Source organism: Hylobates moloch, unplaced genomic scaffold (genome assembly GCF_009828535.3).
Source record: "Hylobates moloch isolate HMO894 unplaced genomic scaffold, HMol_V3 SCAFFOLD_24, whole genome shotgun sequence".
NCBI lineage: Eukaryota > Metazoa > Chordata > Mammalia > Primates > Hylobatidae > Hylobates > Hylobates moloch.
The window spans coordinates 32,925,736-32,940,834 of record NW_026652299.1 but is presented as its reverse complement, the minus strand read 5'-3'; the positions used below and the strand labels follow the sequence as shown (position 1 = coordinate 32,940,834).

The 15,099-nt window shown below is 40.7% G+C and overlaps 1 protein-coding gene and 1 pseudogene across 9 annotated transcripts in view; one reads left to right on the top strand and one right to left on the bottom strand.

The window, feature by feature from the left end:
- The window catches only part of IWS1 (interacts with SUPT6H, CTD assembly factor 1), a 58,784-nt gene extending 46,947 nt beyond the window's left edge, over window positions 1-11,837 (top strand). Inside the window, exons 14-17 of one of the 9 annotated variants that reach the window (XR_009211904.1) lie at window positions 9,482-10,341; window positions 10,753-10,815; window positions 11,379-11,562; window positions 11,693-11,837. The gene's annotated coding sequence lies outside the window, so the exon portion shown is untranslated. Of the gene's footprint in view, window positions 1-9,481; window positions 11,563-11,692 lie in introns of all 9 variants that reach the window. The other 8 variants (XR_009211903.1, XR_009211907.1, XR_009211906.1 and 5 more) reach the window with 8 other exon arrangements.
- LOC116463052 (U4 spliceosomal RNA) lies at window positions 7,470-7,630 on the bottom strand (annotated as a pseudogene).
- Window positions 11,838-15,099: the final 3,262 nt, after the last annotated feature.

Here is a 15,099-nt window from a genome sequence, read left to right as displayed (position 1 = left end):
TCTCTGGGATGGGGACTTAGAGAAAAGATCAAGAAATACTACTGTCTTCAAGGAAATATGGATATAACTGAAAATCACTATGCCAAAAGCTTAGAGCAGTTGAGCAATTAGGGGAGAGAGAAAAATTATGGCTTGTAGCTATGTTTCTTGTTGCTCTATTTTTGTGGTAATAGTCTCTATAGACTTAATTATGAGAGGTCTCTTAAGGTCAAGATGACGAGGCCCAAGAACATTTTATCAACTAGATTATTTTAATTACAGAAATCCTACTCTGATGCAGATTGGCACCTTGATCTTCAGAAACACATAAAACTACTTTTGGCCACAAAGACCTTTGAATAGCTAAAATAATGAAGTTTATATACTAAAACACTGATCACAAGAAACTCTTAAACTATTTACTTCCAACAAACGCAGAAGCACAGTGGGATATAGTGCTTTGTAAAAAGCAGGTGCATAAAGGCATTAAAAGGTAATAGCTAACCACTAGATGGAGACAACAACCTAAGCTTTTCTGCAATGTTTTATACAAATACCCTCAAAAACACGTGAGAAAGAAAAAGCACAGGCATCTAGTGAAGCCTTACACTGATCATTAAAAAACAAATTTGAAACAAAGACAACAAAGATTTTTAAGTTATACAATTTTGTCATTTAATGGGGTAAGCTCCAATTACCTGAAAATTTCACTATTACAGGGTAAAACTACAATGTTGGCAAGTAAATTTTAAACCATACCTGGGGAAATTCAAAATGGTAAGAGATTCTCCTGTACTGTGTTTGAAGGAAAAAATTAGTTTCTATATAAATGATCCTTGGTGTTGGTTTTATGGCAGCTCAAGCCTAATTGGCCAGAAAAACTTTTGAAGATATTTCCAATTTACAGTAGTTGCAAAAATAGTAAATAAACTCCGGTATACTCACTGATATTTACCAAGTGTTAACGTTTTTGCCATGTCATTGACTCTATCATCTTGTATTTACATAGAGCTGTTTTTGCAGACTCAGAGTAACTTGCGGACAACTTGCCCCTTGAGCCCCAAATACTGAAGCATACTTCTTCCAAGAACATAGACTTTAGTTTTGTCCCAGAATTCATGATACTAACTTTGACAACTTGGCTATAAGAGAGAGTTGTGGGGGGTTTTGTTTGTTTCTTAAGAGATGGGTTCTTGCTGTGTCGCCCAGGCTGAAGTGCAGTGGTGTGATCATAGCTCCCTGCAGCCTTGAATTCCCAGGCTCAAGCAATCCTCCTGCCTCAGTCTCCTCCCAAGTGGCTGGGACTATAGGCACGCACTATCATGCTTGCCTTTTTTTCTTCCTCTTCTTCTGGTTTTAAGATGTACTATCTTAAACAGTTTTACTGCTCAGTGGCATTGAGTATGTTCACAATGTACAGCCATCACCACCATTCATCTTCAGAAATCTTTTCATCTTGCAAAATTTTAACTCTACGCATCAAAGAACTCTCCTTCCTCCCCCAAGCTCTTGGCAACCACCATTCTACTTTCCGTCTCTTACGAGTTGTCTGTTCTAGGTACCTCATGTAAGTGGAATCATACATTTGTCTTTTTGCGACTGTCTTATTTCACTTGGTATAATGTCCTCAAGGTTTGTCCATGTGTCCAGATTTCCTTGCGTTTTAAGGTTGCATAATATTCCAGTGTGTGTATATACCACATTCTGTTTTTTCATTCTTCTGTCAATGGACACTGGGGTTGCCTCCACCTTTGGCTATTGTGAATAATGCTGCTGTGATCATGGGTATACAAATATATGTTCAAGACCTTTTTTTCTTCACTTCTAGAGACTATTAAAAAAAACCCTTTTTTTTTTTTCCAATTCTTTTGGTTATATACCTAGAAGTAGAATTGGTAGATCATATGGTAATTCCGTTTTAAATTTTTTTAGAAAGTGCCATACATACACTTTCCATAAGGGGCTACACAATTTTATATTCCCACCAATAGTACACAAGAGTTCCAATTTCTCCATATGCTTGCTAACACTTGTTATTTTTATTTTTTGTTGGTAGCCATCCTAAGTGATATGAGGTGGTATCTTGTGATTTTAGTTTGCATTTCCCTAATGATAGTGATGTAGAGCCTCTTTTAATGTGCTTTTTGACCACTTATATATCTTCCTTGGAGAAATGTCTATTCAAGTCATTTGCCCAGTTTTAGATTGAGTTGTTTGGTGTGAGTTGTAGGAGTGCTTTGTGTATTCGTGTTAACGCTTTATCAGCTATATGATTTGCAAATATTCTCTTTCATTCTTTAGATTGCCTTTTCACTCTGTTGATTGTGTTCTTTGATGCACACATTATTTAAATTTTGATGTATCTCACTTTTTTCTTTTATTGCCTGTGTTTTTGGTTTCATATCAAAAAAAGTATTGCCAAATTCAATATTATGACGCTTTTACCCTATAATTTTGTAACTTTAGCTCTTATGTTTAGGTCTTTGATCCATTTCTAGTTGATTTTTTGTATATTGTGTAAAATAAGGTTCCAACTTTATCCATTTGCATATAGATATCAAGTTTCCCCAGCAACATTTACTGAAAAAACTTATTCTCCTCACGGAATGGTCTTGGCAGTCTTGTCAAAAATCATTTGACCATATGTGCAAAAGTTGATTTCTGGACTTTGTTCTTTTCCATTGGTCTGCGTGTTGCAATATAGAACTGGCTGAGTCTGTCCCCACTATGACACTGTTTTGATTACTGTAGCTTTGTAGTAAATTCTGAAGTCAGGACATGTGAGTCGTCCAACTTTGTTGCTTTTCAAGATTGTTTTGGCTATTTGAGATTTCATATGAATTTTAAAATGGATTTTTCTATATATGCAGTAAACATTATTGGTATTTTGTTAGGAATCGCATTGAATCTGTAGAGGTGCTCTGGGTAGTATTGACTTCTTAACAATATTAAGTCTTTGAATCATGACCATGGAATATCTTCATTTATTGGTGTCTAAATTCCTTAATGTTTTGTAGTTTTCTTTTCCTTTTTTCCTTTTCTTTTTCTTTCTTTCCTTTCTTTTCATTCTTCTTTTTGATTCAGATTCTCCCTTTGTTGTCCAGGCTTGTCTCAAATTCCTGGCTTCAAGCAATCTTCCCACCTCAGCTTTCAAACTAGCTAGGACTACAGGTGTGTGCCACCATGCCCGGATAATTTTTTTTGTAGAGTTGAGGTCTTGCTATGTTGCCCAGGCTGCTCTTCAACTCCTGGCCTCAAGCGATCCCTCTGCCTTGGCCTCCAAAGTGCTAGGATTACAGATGTGAGCCACCATGATGGCCTGTAGTTTTTAGTGTACAAGTCTTTCACCTCCTTGGTTAGGTATATTCCTAAGTATTTTATTCTATTTGATGCTATCATAAATTGAATTGTTTTTTTAAGTTCCTTTTAGGATTGTTCATTGTTAACATGTAAAAATGCAACTGATTTTTGTATCCTACAGCTTTTGTGAATTTGTTTATTCTAACAGTTTTGTTTGGCTTTGGGGGTGTTTTGTGGACTCTGGGCATTTCTACATGTAATATGTTGTCTGCGAACAGATAATTTAATTTCTTTCCAGTTTGGATGCCTTTTTAGTTTCTTTTTTATGCCTAATTGTTTGGGCTAAGATTTCCAGTACTATGTTGAACAGACTTGGTAAAAGTGAGCATTCTTGTCTTGTTTCTGATAAAAAGCTTTCAATCTTTCACCATTGAGTATGATTTAGCTGTGGGCTTTTCATATATGACATTTATTATGTTGAGTTTCCTTCTGTTTCTTGTTTGTAGAGTGTTTTTTTAATCATGAAATGATGTTGAATTTTGTTAAATGCCTTTTCTGCATCAGTTGAGATAATTATGAGTTGTTTTCTTCATTCTGTTAATGTGGTGTATTATATTGATCGATTTATATTTGTCGTTGAACCATCCTTGCATTTTGGGAATAAATCCTTCACGGTCGTGGTGTATAATTCTTTTAGTGTGCTCTTGAATTTTCTTTGCTCGTATTTTGTTGAGGATTTTTGCAACATATTTATCAGGGATATTAGTCTGTAGTTTTAGTGCCTTTGGTTTTGGTATCAGGATAATACTGACTTCATAGTTTGGAGTTTGGAAGTGTTTCTCTTCAATTTTTTTGAAGTATGAGGAAGACTGGTATTTGTTCTTTTTTAAATGTTTGGTAGAGCTCACTAGTAAGGCCATCTGGTTCTGAACTTTTGTTCATTGGGTGTTTCCTTACTAGTTATAGATCTGTTCAGATTTTTATTTTTTCATGATTCCGAATTGGTAGGTTGTGTTTCCAGGAATTTAATTTGTCCGTTTTGTCTAGGTTATCCAATTCGATGGTATACAGTTGTTCATAGTACTGTTTTATAATCCTTTTTGTTTCTGTCATAATGTCCCCCCATTTGAGTCTTCTCTTTTTCTTCACCTAGCTAAAAGTTTGTCAATTTTGTTGATTTTTTTGAGGAACCAACTCTTGGTTTCTTTGATTTTTTTTCTCTTTTTTGTGTTCTCTGTTACGTTTATCTCTGCTCTAATTATTATTTCTTTCCTTTTGCTTGCTTTGTGTTTAGTTTGTTCTTCTTGTTCTTTAAGGTATAAAATTAGGCTATTGATTTGAGATCTTAAAATTTGAGCATTTGTAGATACAAATTTCTTTCAGTATTGCTTTTGCTGCATCCCATAAGCTTTGGTGTTTTTATTTTCGTCTCAAGTTATTTTCTTATTTCCCTTGTGACTTCTTCCTTGACTCATTGGTTGTTTGAGAATGTACCATTTGATTTCTACATATTTGTGGATTCTACGTTTTTCTTTCTGCTATGGATTTCTAATTTTATTCCATTGTGATTAGAAAGATACTTTATATAATTTCAGTCTTTTCAAATGTTTTAAGACTTACTTGTGGCCTAATAGCCTGTCCCAGAGAATGTTCCATATACTCTTGAGGAATATGTGTATTTTGCTTATTGTTGGGTGGTATGCTTTTTGTATATCTGTTAGGTCCAAATGGCCTATCATGTTGTTCAAGTCCTCTTTTTGAGACAGGGTTTCACTGCTGTCACCCAGGCTGGAGTGAAGTGGTGTGATCTTGGCTCACTGCAACCTCTGCCTCCCAGGCTCAAGTGATTCTCCTGCCTTAACCTTTCAAGTAGCTGGGACTATAGGCGTACACCACCATGCCTGGCTAATTTTTTGTATTTTTAGTAGAGATGGGGAGTGTTTTACCATGTCGCCCAGGCTGGTCTTGAACTCCTAGACTCGAGTAATTCACCCACCTCAGCCTCCCATAGTACTGAGATTACAAGTGTGAGCCACTGCGCCCAGCCTCTGTTTCTTTTTTGATCTAGTCTCTTGCTTTTCTATCAGTTATTGAAAGTGGGGTATTGAAGCCTACTGTTACAGAGCCATCTATTCCTCCCTTCAGTTCTGTCAGTGTTTGTTCATATATTTAGGAGCTCTTATGTTTGGGGGGTGTGTGTGTGTGTGTGTGTGTGTGTGTGTGTGTTTATAATTGTTATATCTCATTGGTGAATTGATCCTTTTTAAAATATGTAATGTTCTTTGTCTTTTGTACCAATTTTTGACTTAGTCTATTTTGTCTGATATTAGTATAGCCACCCCTACTCTCTTCATTACTATTTGCATGGGATATCTTTGTCTGTCCTTTCTTTGTCAACCTGTGTGTACTTAGATCTAAAGTGAGTCTCTTGTAGACAGTATATAGATGGATTCTTTTTTTTAATTCATTCTGTCAATCTGTCTTGATTTGGGAGTTGAAATTCACTTACATTTAAAGTAATTACTGATGGGGAAGGACTTACTATTGACATTTTGTTGTTTTCTGTATCTCTTATAGGCTCTTTTTGTCCCTCATTTACACCCTTACTGTGTTTCTTTGAGAGTTCAGTTGATTTTGTTTTTCTTTTTTTTTTTTTTTTTTTTTTTTGAGACAGAGTCTCGCTCTGTCACCCAGGCTGGAGTGCAGTGGCGTGATCTCGGCTCACTGCAACCTCTGCCTCCCAGGCTCAAGCGATTCCTCTGCCTCAACCCCCTAAGTAGCTGGGACTACAGGCACGTGCCACCACGCCTGCCCAGCTGATTTTTGTATTTTTAATAGAGACAGGGTTTCACCATATTGGCCAGGCTGGTCTCGAACTCCTGACCTTGTGATCCGCCCGCCTCAGCCTCCCAAAGTGCTGAGATGACAGGCATGAGCCACCGCGCCCAGCGAGTTCGGTTGATTTTTTTATAGTGGCATGTTTGGTTCCCTTCTCACTTCCTTTTGTGTATATTCTGTAGATATTTCCTTTGTGTTACCATGAGACTTACATAAAACATCCTAATGTTATAACAACCTATTTTAAACTGATAACTTTAATTGCATACAAAAGACGTCCTTTACAGCTCCGTCTCTTCTTTATGTTATTGCTGTCACAAATTACATCTTTATATATTGTGTACCCACTAGCAAAGATTGATAGTTTTTTAGGCTTTTCTATTTTAAGTCCTGTAAAATAATAAGGGGAGTTATGAATCAAAATTACAATAATACTGGTTTTTATATTTGTCTATGTGTTTACCTTGAAAGGAAAAATTATATTTTTATACGTCTTTGAGTTACTGTCTAGTGTTGTTTACTTATAACCTGAAGGAAGGACTCCCTTTAACATTTCTTGCAGAGTAGGTCTAGTGGTAATGAATTCCTTCAGCTTTTGTTTATTTAGGGATATCCTAGTTTCTCCCTTGATTTTGAAGGATATTTTTTACCAGATACAGAATTCTTGACTGGACGCGGTGGCTCACACCTGTAATCCCAGCACTCTGGGAGCCTGAGACAAGCTGATCGCTTGAGCTCAGGAGTTCGAGACCAGCTGGGGCAACATGGCAAAACTCCATCTCTACAAAAAGTAGAAAAATTAGCTGAATGTGATGGCTCATGCCTGTAGTCCCAGCTGCTCAGGAGGCTGAGGCGGGAGGATCCCTTGACTACAGGAGGTAGTGTAGTGCTGCAGTGGGCTGAAATCACACCACTGCACTCTAGCCTGGGTCACAGAGTGAGACCCTGTCTCAAAAAAAAAAAAAAAGAAAGAAAGAAATCTTTGTTGACAGGTTTTTCTTTTATCACTTTAAATATATCATTCTATTGCCTTCTAACTGCAGAGTTTCTGCTGAGATTGTCCTGGCGGGGGTAGAGAGAGACTATTGGTAACCACTGCTTATAAACCAACTCTTCCCCACCTGCCTGTGTACAATTTCTCAGACAGGCAGAAATTGTTGAATCAAACTCCATGTTGTCTCTTTCTGTGATCTTCCCCTATTGCAGCAGCAGAAGTCCTCTGACATAAGACTCCCCCTGGAGCAGGTAGAGTGTCGTTTGGAGTGATGTAGATGTCTGTTACTTGTATATTCAAGGATTACAGAGATGTTTGATAAGTCCTAAGAGGTAGGATTACCCGGTGTAGTCATGGGCTAGAAATGTTGCAAAAATACCTGAGCCAAGGTCTCAAGTTGGCTGACTTTGTACTATTAAGCTACAGACTTGCACTTCATATAGTCATCAGTTTTTCAATTAGCAATAATCACTCCTTGAGTAAACCTCACTGGCTATGATACTGCCACTGTGCAAAGCTTGTTCGTCATTTTTTGAAGAAAATGAAGTACGTCACAGGATTACTTGTGTGCCTTGTTTTAAGCAAGCTCACCACATAAAAGTAATGGTTTCACCAAAACTTGAAGGTTATTGTTTGGTAAGAGATTCAGCAGAAAACTTTAAAAACATTTTTGTTACTTTAAAGAAGGACTCGAATTACAAAGTTTGAAGAAGCAGCTAGTAAAAACACCACTCACTTTAGAAGAGGTTTTGGGGCTGTTCTCCCAAAGACTGGTTCTTACAAAACCCAGGGTCCTGGGCCCAAAGATTCTTTCTGTGGCATAACTGCTTAAAAATGTGAGAGGAGAGATTCAGGGTGTGTCAGTCCCAAGGACAGACAGCTAGATATCCTTTGGTTCTACTTGACCTGGGTAGCAGTGGGTGAGGCTTTAGGGAAAACACTTTGTAAATTTTATTATGATGGCATGTAAACGCACAGGATTGGCAATAAAGGGACCTGGAGTTTGGTCTCCAGTATGAGAGGATATCTTTTGGGCAAAGGATGATATTGCCACACAGAGTCAGGAGAGGGGATGAGCCTGGTCTTTGAGTTTGCAGGGGGTGTGATTTATTTGTAATTCTTTATTTTATTATTTTTGTGCAAGAAGTTAAGTATTTTGGCTAGAGATAGCATGGAAATAGAGTGAGTTCCCCAGACCAGTTCTATGTAAGACCAGCAGAGAAGGTTAGGTCAGTGAGCACTGGTGTTTCGAAGGGCTCTCCTGGAAGTCAGTCAATGTAGTCATGAGTAGAAATTCCAAGCTGGCCTCTACTAAAAACCAGATCAGGGAAAAAGTAGGGCCCAGGTCAAAGAGACTGTGAGCTCCCTGGGGCAGGGACCAGGTCTGTCTGATTGTCTCTATTTGGCTTGTTGAACTGAACTAACATATAGCACTTGTCATTTGACACCGAGTGTAATTCTGTGAGATGATATTTGCATCTTAGATGAGGAAAATGGCCCATAGAGACCAAGATGCCTCCCATCTACTGAGTGGCTGAGTCAGAATTCAAGCTCAGGTCTCCTGACTCCAGATCCTGTGTGCCTTCCTAACCACCATATCAGCTAGATCTTTTCTATGTAAGAGTATGCAATAGCTTTTATTCAGACTTTTCATTCCTTGGCTTTTATTTTCTGATCTTTCCTAATTATTGCTATTTTGTTTTTTTCGAGGAAATCAGAGAGAAAGCTATGAGACAGTTAAAGCCTGTTAAGGGTTTATTGAGAATATAATGATGTTCAATATGAAATAAGAATCAAATACACTAGAATTGCAGCATAATCATACCTTAGAGTTACTATAAGATTAAGTTGGAATCGAATTGATCTTATAGTAATGAATTTTCTTTTTTAAAGCTTTTTAGAGCAAAAGCTAATCAATCCCATAGCATAAGGGACAAAACCTATGTCAATCCCATAGCATGAGTGGCATATAAGGAATATCCTGTGCATTTCTCTACAGAAAAGGAAAGGAAGCAGAACTGACTTTGTGCCCACCAGGTGTTGGGTCCCAGGTGTTGGGTCTTACTATGACCTTTACAAGTATTACCCTCAAGTTTTCCAACAAGTGGTCATCATTACCTTTCTATAAGTGGGAAAAATAGGTTTAAAGTAAATGGCTACCCAGAGTCACACAGTAAATAGCAAGCAATCCATGGATCTAAACTGAATTATTTCTGCCTCCAGTGCTCTCAGTTATGCTGTGGTGTTTTCTGGATGAAATACTAGGATTTAAATATATGCTTAGAGGTTTTGTGTCAAACTTTAAATTGCTCTTGTACTTTGTTAAACTTGTACCATCTGAAATGAACACCTGTATCCATTCTCTTTCAGGTTTTGCTGTTACTGCTCAATGTGATCACACCTTGAATAAGAAATGGAAAACCTTGGGATGTTGATAAAGCTAATATCCTGAGGAAGAACTTCAGTGGGTCCCAGCTGAGTAGGAGATGGGATTCAGCAGTACTGGTACATAGGTAATAATCCTCCTCAGGCATCACATTCATTGATTTTTGTTGGGCCTCGGGATCCTGGGAGAAAGTCGGGAACTTTGTGTACTCTTGGCTTTGACTACTGACAGGCCTAATGTGCTGGAGTGGCCCAGGCAGAGGCCTACTTGCAGAGACTAATGGGAGCCTCAAGAGAAAATCTACCTTAAGAAAAGGACCAGTCTGACAGCAAGCCCAGCTTCCCAAGAAGATAGAAGGTTGGAGGCAAGCTGCTGTCCAGGTATGTCCTGAACCAGCCAACTTGAAGGTAAGTTTGCTCCCTGGGGAGAGAAGGGCTCTAGGTATGAACTAAAAGCTGTGTCCATAGACACTGTAACACTGGAGTTCAAAAAATGTTGCTGTGGAACAGCCCCTCTCATCTGAACCCAGATGGAATGTTCTCACCTCCCAAAAGTAGTGTCTTATACTGCGGCACAGTGGTAGCTTTCTGGATCCACAGGCAAGGCCCTGTGGAGTCTCAGAATAATGATAAATCCTCTAGATGACGTAGGAGCTGGTGAGGTGAGTGGAGCGCCCTGCTATGGTGTGTCCGTAGGACCATTGGAGCCTGATGCTGCCAAAGCACAACCTGCAGCCCCAGCAACTGGTTTAGGATCATACAACCATGGACATGCCCCTAGGATTCCTAGAAATACTAAGGGGAAAAGGATTTTCCTGGAGCTGGGACATTCTACATTTGCACAGGTGAGAACTCAAACCATTGAAATTTAGATATTAATGTAAAACAACTTCATCTGTACTCATTAAGACTGAGTAAGGCTAGGACTTTTCCTTTCTGCTGCATTTTAACATAGGTAGGAGGACAGGATTTTCAAGATGCCCAAGAAAGTAATCAAGCAATAATCATGCGCATCTTCATGAAGGAATGGTGGAGCCCCACATGACCCACGATCTGCACCCCACAGGACCCCCGCCCCACTGCTTCTCTGCCCTCATTTCATAGCACTCCAGCCCGGGCCCCCGCTGGCTGGCCTCCTGTGCAGCACTCTGTCCCCTCAGGGCCTTTACACTTGGCTTCTCCCTTGATCTGGGTTGTGTTCTTCCCTATCTTCCCACCCTCTAATGTCCATGCGCCTTCTCCCTCACTTTCTTCAGCTCTCTGTTCAGACGTCACCTTTTCTGTGAGGCCTTCTCTGAGCTAACATAAACAGCAACAAGGTCAGTCTCAGTGGCTCACGCCTGTTATTCCAGCACTTTGGGAGGCCAGGGCAGGGAGATTACCTGAGGTCAGGAGTTCGAGACCAGCCTGGCCAACCTGGCGAAACCCCGTCTCTACTAAAAATACAAAAAAAATTAGCCGGGTATGGTTGCGGGCACCTGTAATCCCAGCTACTTGGGAGGCTGAGGCGGGAGAATCACTCGAACCTGAGAGGTGAAGGTTGGAGTGAGCTGAGATTGTGCCATAGCACTCCAGCCTGGGTGACAGAGTCAGACTCCATCTTGAAAAAAAAAAAAAAAGCAACAACTGCTTCTTGCCTTGTTACCCCAATCTGCTTTATTTTTTCCCAAAGCACTTTGCGTTATCTAGTATACTATACATGTAGTTGTTTATGGAGTGTATCCTCCTCATTAGAATGGGAGCTCCATGAGGGCAAGAACTCCCTCTGTTTATTCACAGATGTATCCCCAGCAGCCAGAACATTGTCACACAGTACATGTTCAATACATTTCATTAATGAATGATCATACTTCCTCCCTTTTTTGTTAATTAACTAATTCAGTGAACACTGAGCTCTACTAAGTGATGGGTACTACTGAATAACAGAGAACCAAAGATGAACAAGATAGCCTCTGCCCTTAATGAGGTCACAGTGTGAGGAGGGAGTCAGAATGGTGCCTCCTGACAGCTGGAGGAGATTGGGGAAAGCTTCATGGAGGAGGTGCTGTCGAGTTGACTCATGAAGGGTAAGGAAAATTATGATGTGTGAACATTTGTTGAGTGCTTACCATCTCTCTGCTAAGCAACTTAAATATAGCATTATTTAATGCCATGAACAGGTGTGTAACATAAATACTGATATTACTTTTACCTTAGGGTTGAAGAAGCAGGCTCAGAAAGGACCAAGGTTTGGAGCTACCACTGGAGGAGCTAAGATTCAGACCTGGTTCTTCCTGGTTTCACATCTCATGCTTTAACCATGTGCTGGGCAGACAAGAAAGGCAGACACTGTGAGCAGAAGAAATGATCCATCTCAAAAATGGAAACTTCACGGTGTATATTCAGGGAACCGCAGGAATTCCAGGCAAGAGATGAGGCAGGATTCTACCTCACTCAGAAGGTGAGATACAGGCCACAGGTATTTCATACCTCTGCCTCCTGATTCCTTCTTCCTTCCAGGATAGCTTACTTTTGTTACTGTATCGGGTGTCTGAATATGCTTTGATCTGAAGAAAGAATTCTATGATTGAAGCAAGGGATGGACCATGTGGTTGTAGTAGCCCAGATGGGAGGGGGGTCCTTGAGTAGGACAGTAACTGGAGTAACTGGGAAAATGAAGGGGAGACGACAGATAGGGAGGACTTTTAGAGATAGGACTGCTAGGACTTGGTCGCCATTGGCTGTTAGAGCGGCAGGAAGCTAGGCCTGGGTGAGTGGTGGAGCAACAGTGCCCATAACAGAACACTGTGTATGAGAACGTTCTGTGGGAGATGAAAAGTCAGGCAGGTTTGGAGCCCCTGTGGCTCGTCGAGCCAGGGAGATGCCCCATCCTGATTGGGATGTGTAAGGCTGGAGCTCCAGGTAGAGTCACGGAGCTAACAAACTTGAGCTTCTTTCAAGTTATTGCCCAGGAAGAGAGTCCAGAGAAAGACCAGCAGTGAGCTTGGGAGCAGCAGCTGTGGACACTGGGAATCTCCTCAGCACTGACAGCTCTGGACCAGAACTACATTGCTTCAGATCCCTTGTGAAGTCATGATTGGACAAACATATTATCTAAACCATTCAGGGAATTTTTTGAAATTTCTTAATTAAAGGAAGTTATCTGGGCAAATGAGGTCTCCTTGAAGCATTTTCTTCTATCAGTGTATGGGTAAAATGGCAGTGTGCGAAGCCCCTTCAGTCAAGCAGCGTTCTCTGTAACCCTTTTTTTTCTTTCTTTTTTCCCCCCAGTTAATACCTTGATTGCATTTTTTAAAATATAGTCTTATTAAATTTTTTTTTGTAGAGAGGGAATCTCATTATGTTGCTCAGGCTAGTCTCAAACTCCTGGCCTCAAGTGATCCTCCACTTCAGCCTCCCAAAGTGCTGGTATTACAAGTGTGAGCCAATGTATCCAACCCTTTGTAACCTTTGATCCAGCTATTTTTTTCATTCCTAGTTATTTTCACAACCCTGTCTGGAGTCACAGCCTCAGTGATCTTCCTTATTGATGAAATACCACTGGAAACAGACCCATTTTGGCCCAGCCTTCTTGTGAGTGCACAGTGCCCACCAGGAACAAAGTGTCCAGGCGACACCCAGCCAGGAGCCTCCACTTCAGAATGGAAGCCAGCACAAAGCTTGCTGTCAGTGAGGTTCCTGGAGGAACCAGGAAGCAGGGCTGAGGGAAGAGAAAGAGCCCCAGCGACTCACTGTCCTTGTCCTCCCCTTCTAGATCAGTACAGTCCCAGCTTCTGGTTTGGGAAGGGAGGGGAAGAACATGTTTGCCCCAGACCACACCCCACCTCGGGCCAAGCAGGGCCGTGGCAGTATTGCAACGAGGAAGGAATGACCATTCTTCAGGGTGGTCTTTTCAACTACTCATGCAGGAGCCCATCCGGATCACTTAGAGTAGAGAACAGGAGCAAGAATAGAAGTGGCAAGGGAGGGTGCTTTGGGGTCATGTGACCCTGAGTCTTATCTCCTTTCTGCACCTATGGGCTATCTGGCCTAGGGCAAAAGTCACTTCACCCCCATGAGCTTCAGTTTCCTTCTCCTTGAGAAAGACGTCAGATGTCAGTGCACAGAGAGGTCATGGGGATGGATGTGCCCAGCAGGATGCCCAGCATCCAGCAGGTGCCTAATAGGTAGGGCTACCTCATTGTGGTTATCCTCCAAGTGACTATTATGTTTTTGATCTGCTTAACTTGGCACTGGATTTGGTGATGTGTGAACTTGTATTTCCCTTCCCACAGTTCATAGTAGTGTAAGGATTATGTGCTCAGGCTGTGGAGTTTAACCAGACCTAGCCTCAGATCCTGGCTCTAATAGTTTTACTAACTCTTTGACTTTGAATAAGTCATTTCCCTAATTGGTCTCTGTGGGAGTAATAATAGCACTTACCTTATAGAGGTGTTATTAGAAGAAAATAAGATATTATGTGTGGGAACTGTTTGGCATATGGTAAACATTCAAATATTGTGGTATCCATCTTGGTGAAAATTGCCACCCTTCAAGGGCATATACTTATTCAAAATTGAGCACTTTCCATGGCTCAAAATATGTAACAAGTGTATTAGTTCATTTTCATGCTGCTGATAAAGACATACCCAAGACTGGGTAATTTATACAGGAAAAAGGTTTAAAGACTTCCAGTTCCATATAGCTGGGGAGGCCTCACAATCATGGCAGAAGGCAAGAGGAGCAAGTCACGTCTCACATGAATGGCAGCAGGCAAAGAGAGAGCTTGTGCAGGAAAACTCCCGTTTTTAAAACCATCAGATCTCATTAGACTGATTCACTACCACGAGAACAGTGCAGGAAAGACCCACCCCCACAATTCAATCACCTCCCACTGGGCTCCTCCCATGACGTGGGAATTGTGGGAGATACAATTCAAGATAAGATGTGGTTGGGGACACAGCCAAACCATATCAACAAGTCTTTTTTTTCTTTTTTTTTAGTAGAGACAATGTTAGTCCCACTATGATGGCCCAGGCCAGTCACCAACTTCTGGGCTCAAGCAATGCTCCTCCAGCCTTGGCCTCCCAAAGTGCTGGGATTACAGGCATGAGCCACCACACCCATCCAGTTAACAAGTCTTAATATTGCCTTAAGAGTCCTTTGAATGTCTATAAATGGTAAAACAACCAACCAACCAAAAACCTTTGCTCTTTCAAGAAAGAGTAGGTTTGGAGTAGTAGCTATGTGATTCCAAGCCAAATATGCTGATTCAGATAGTTAGTGAGTCAAGATAATTACCTTTGGGGTCAAAGTAATGTGCTTCTTGTAACTCATGAAGATGCACCCAGAAGAGGCCTCCAGCAGAGTGAGCAGCAGCTGTGCTGCGGGAGCCCTAGCTTGCAGCCTCCGGAGCAGGCACTTCTTGGCTCTATACCATTCACCCCCATGTGGTTTTTACATTATTACTTTTTAGATGGAAAGTAACCTCCTCATGGTTAAAAAAAGAAACAGTTCAAAAGGGTAAGAAAAATCTCCCTACCACAGGGAGGAAATCAGTTTCTGCTCTCTTATAGGAGTGTCCATAGCTATAGAAAGTCCCTTTTTAAAAGCATATAGGGCCT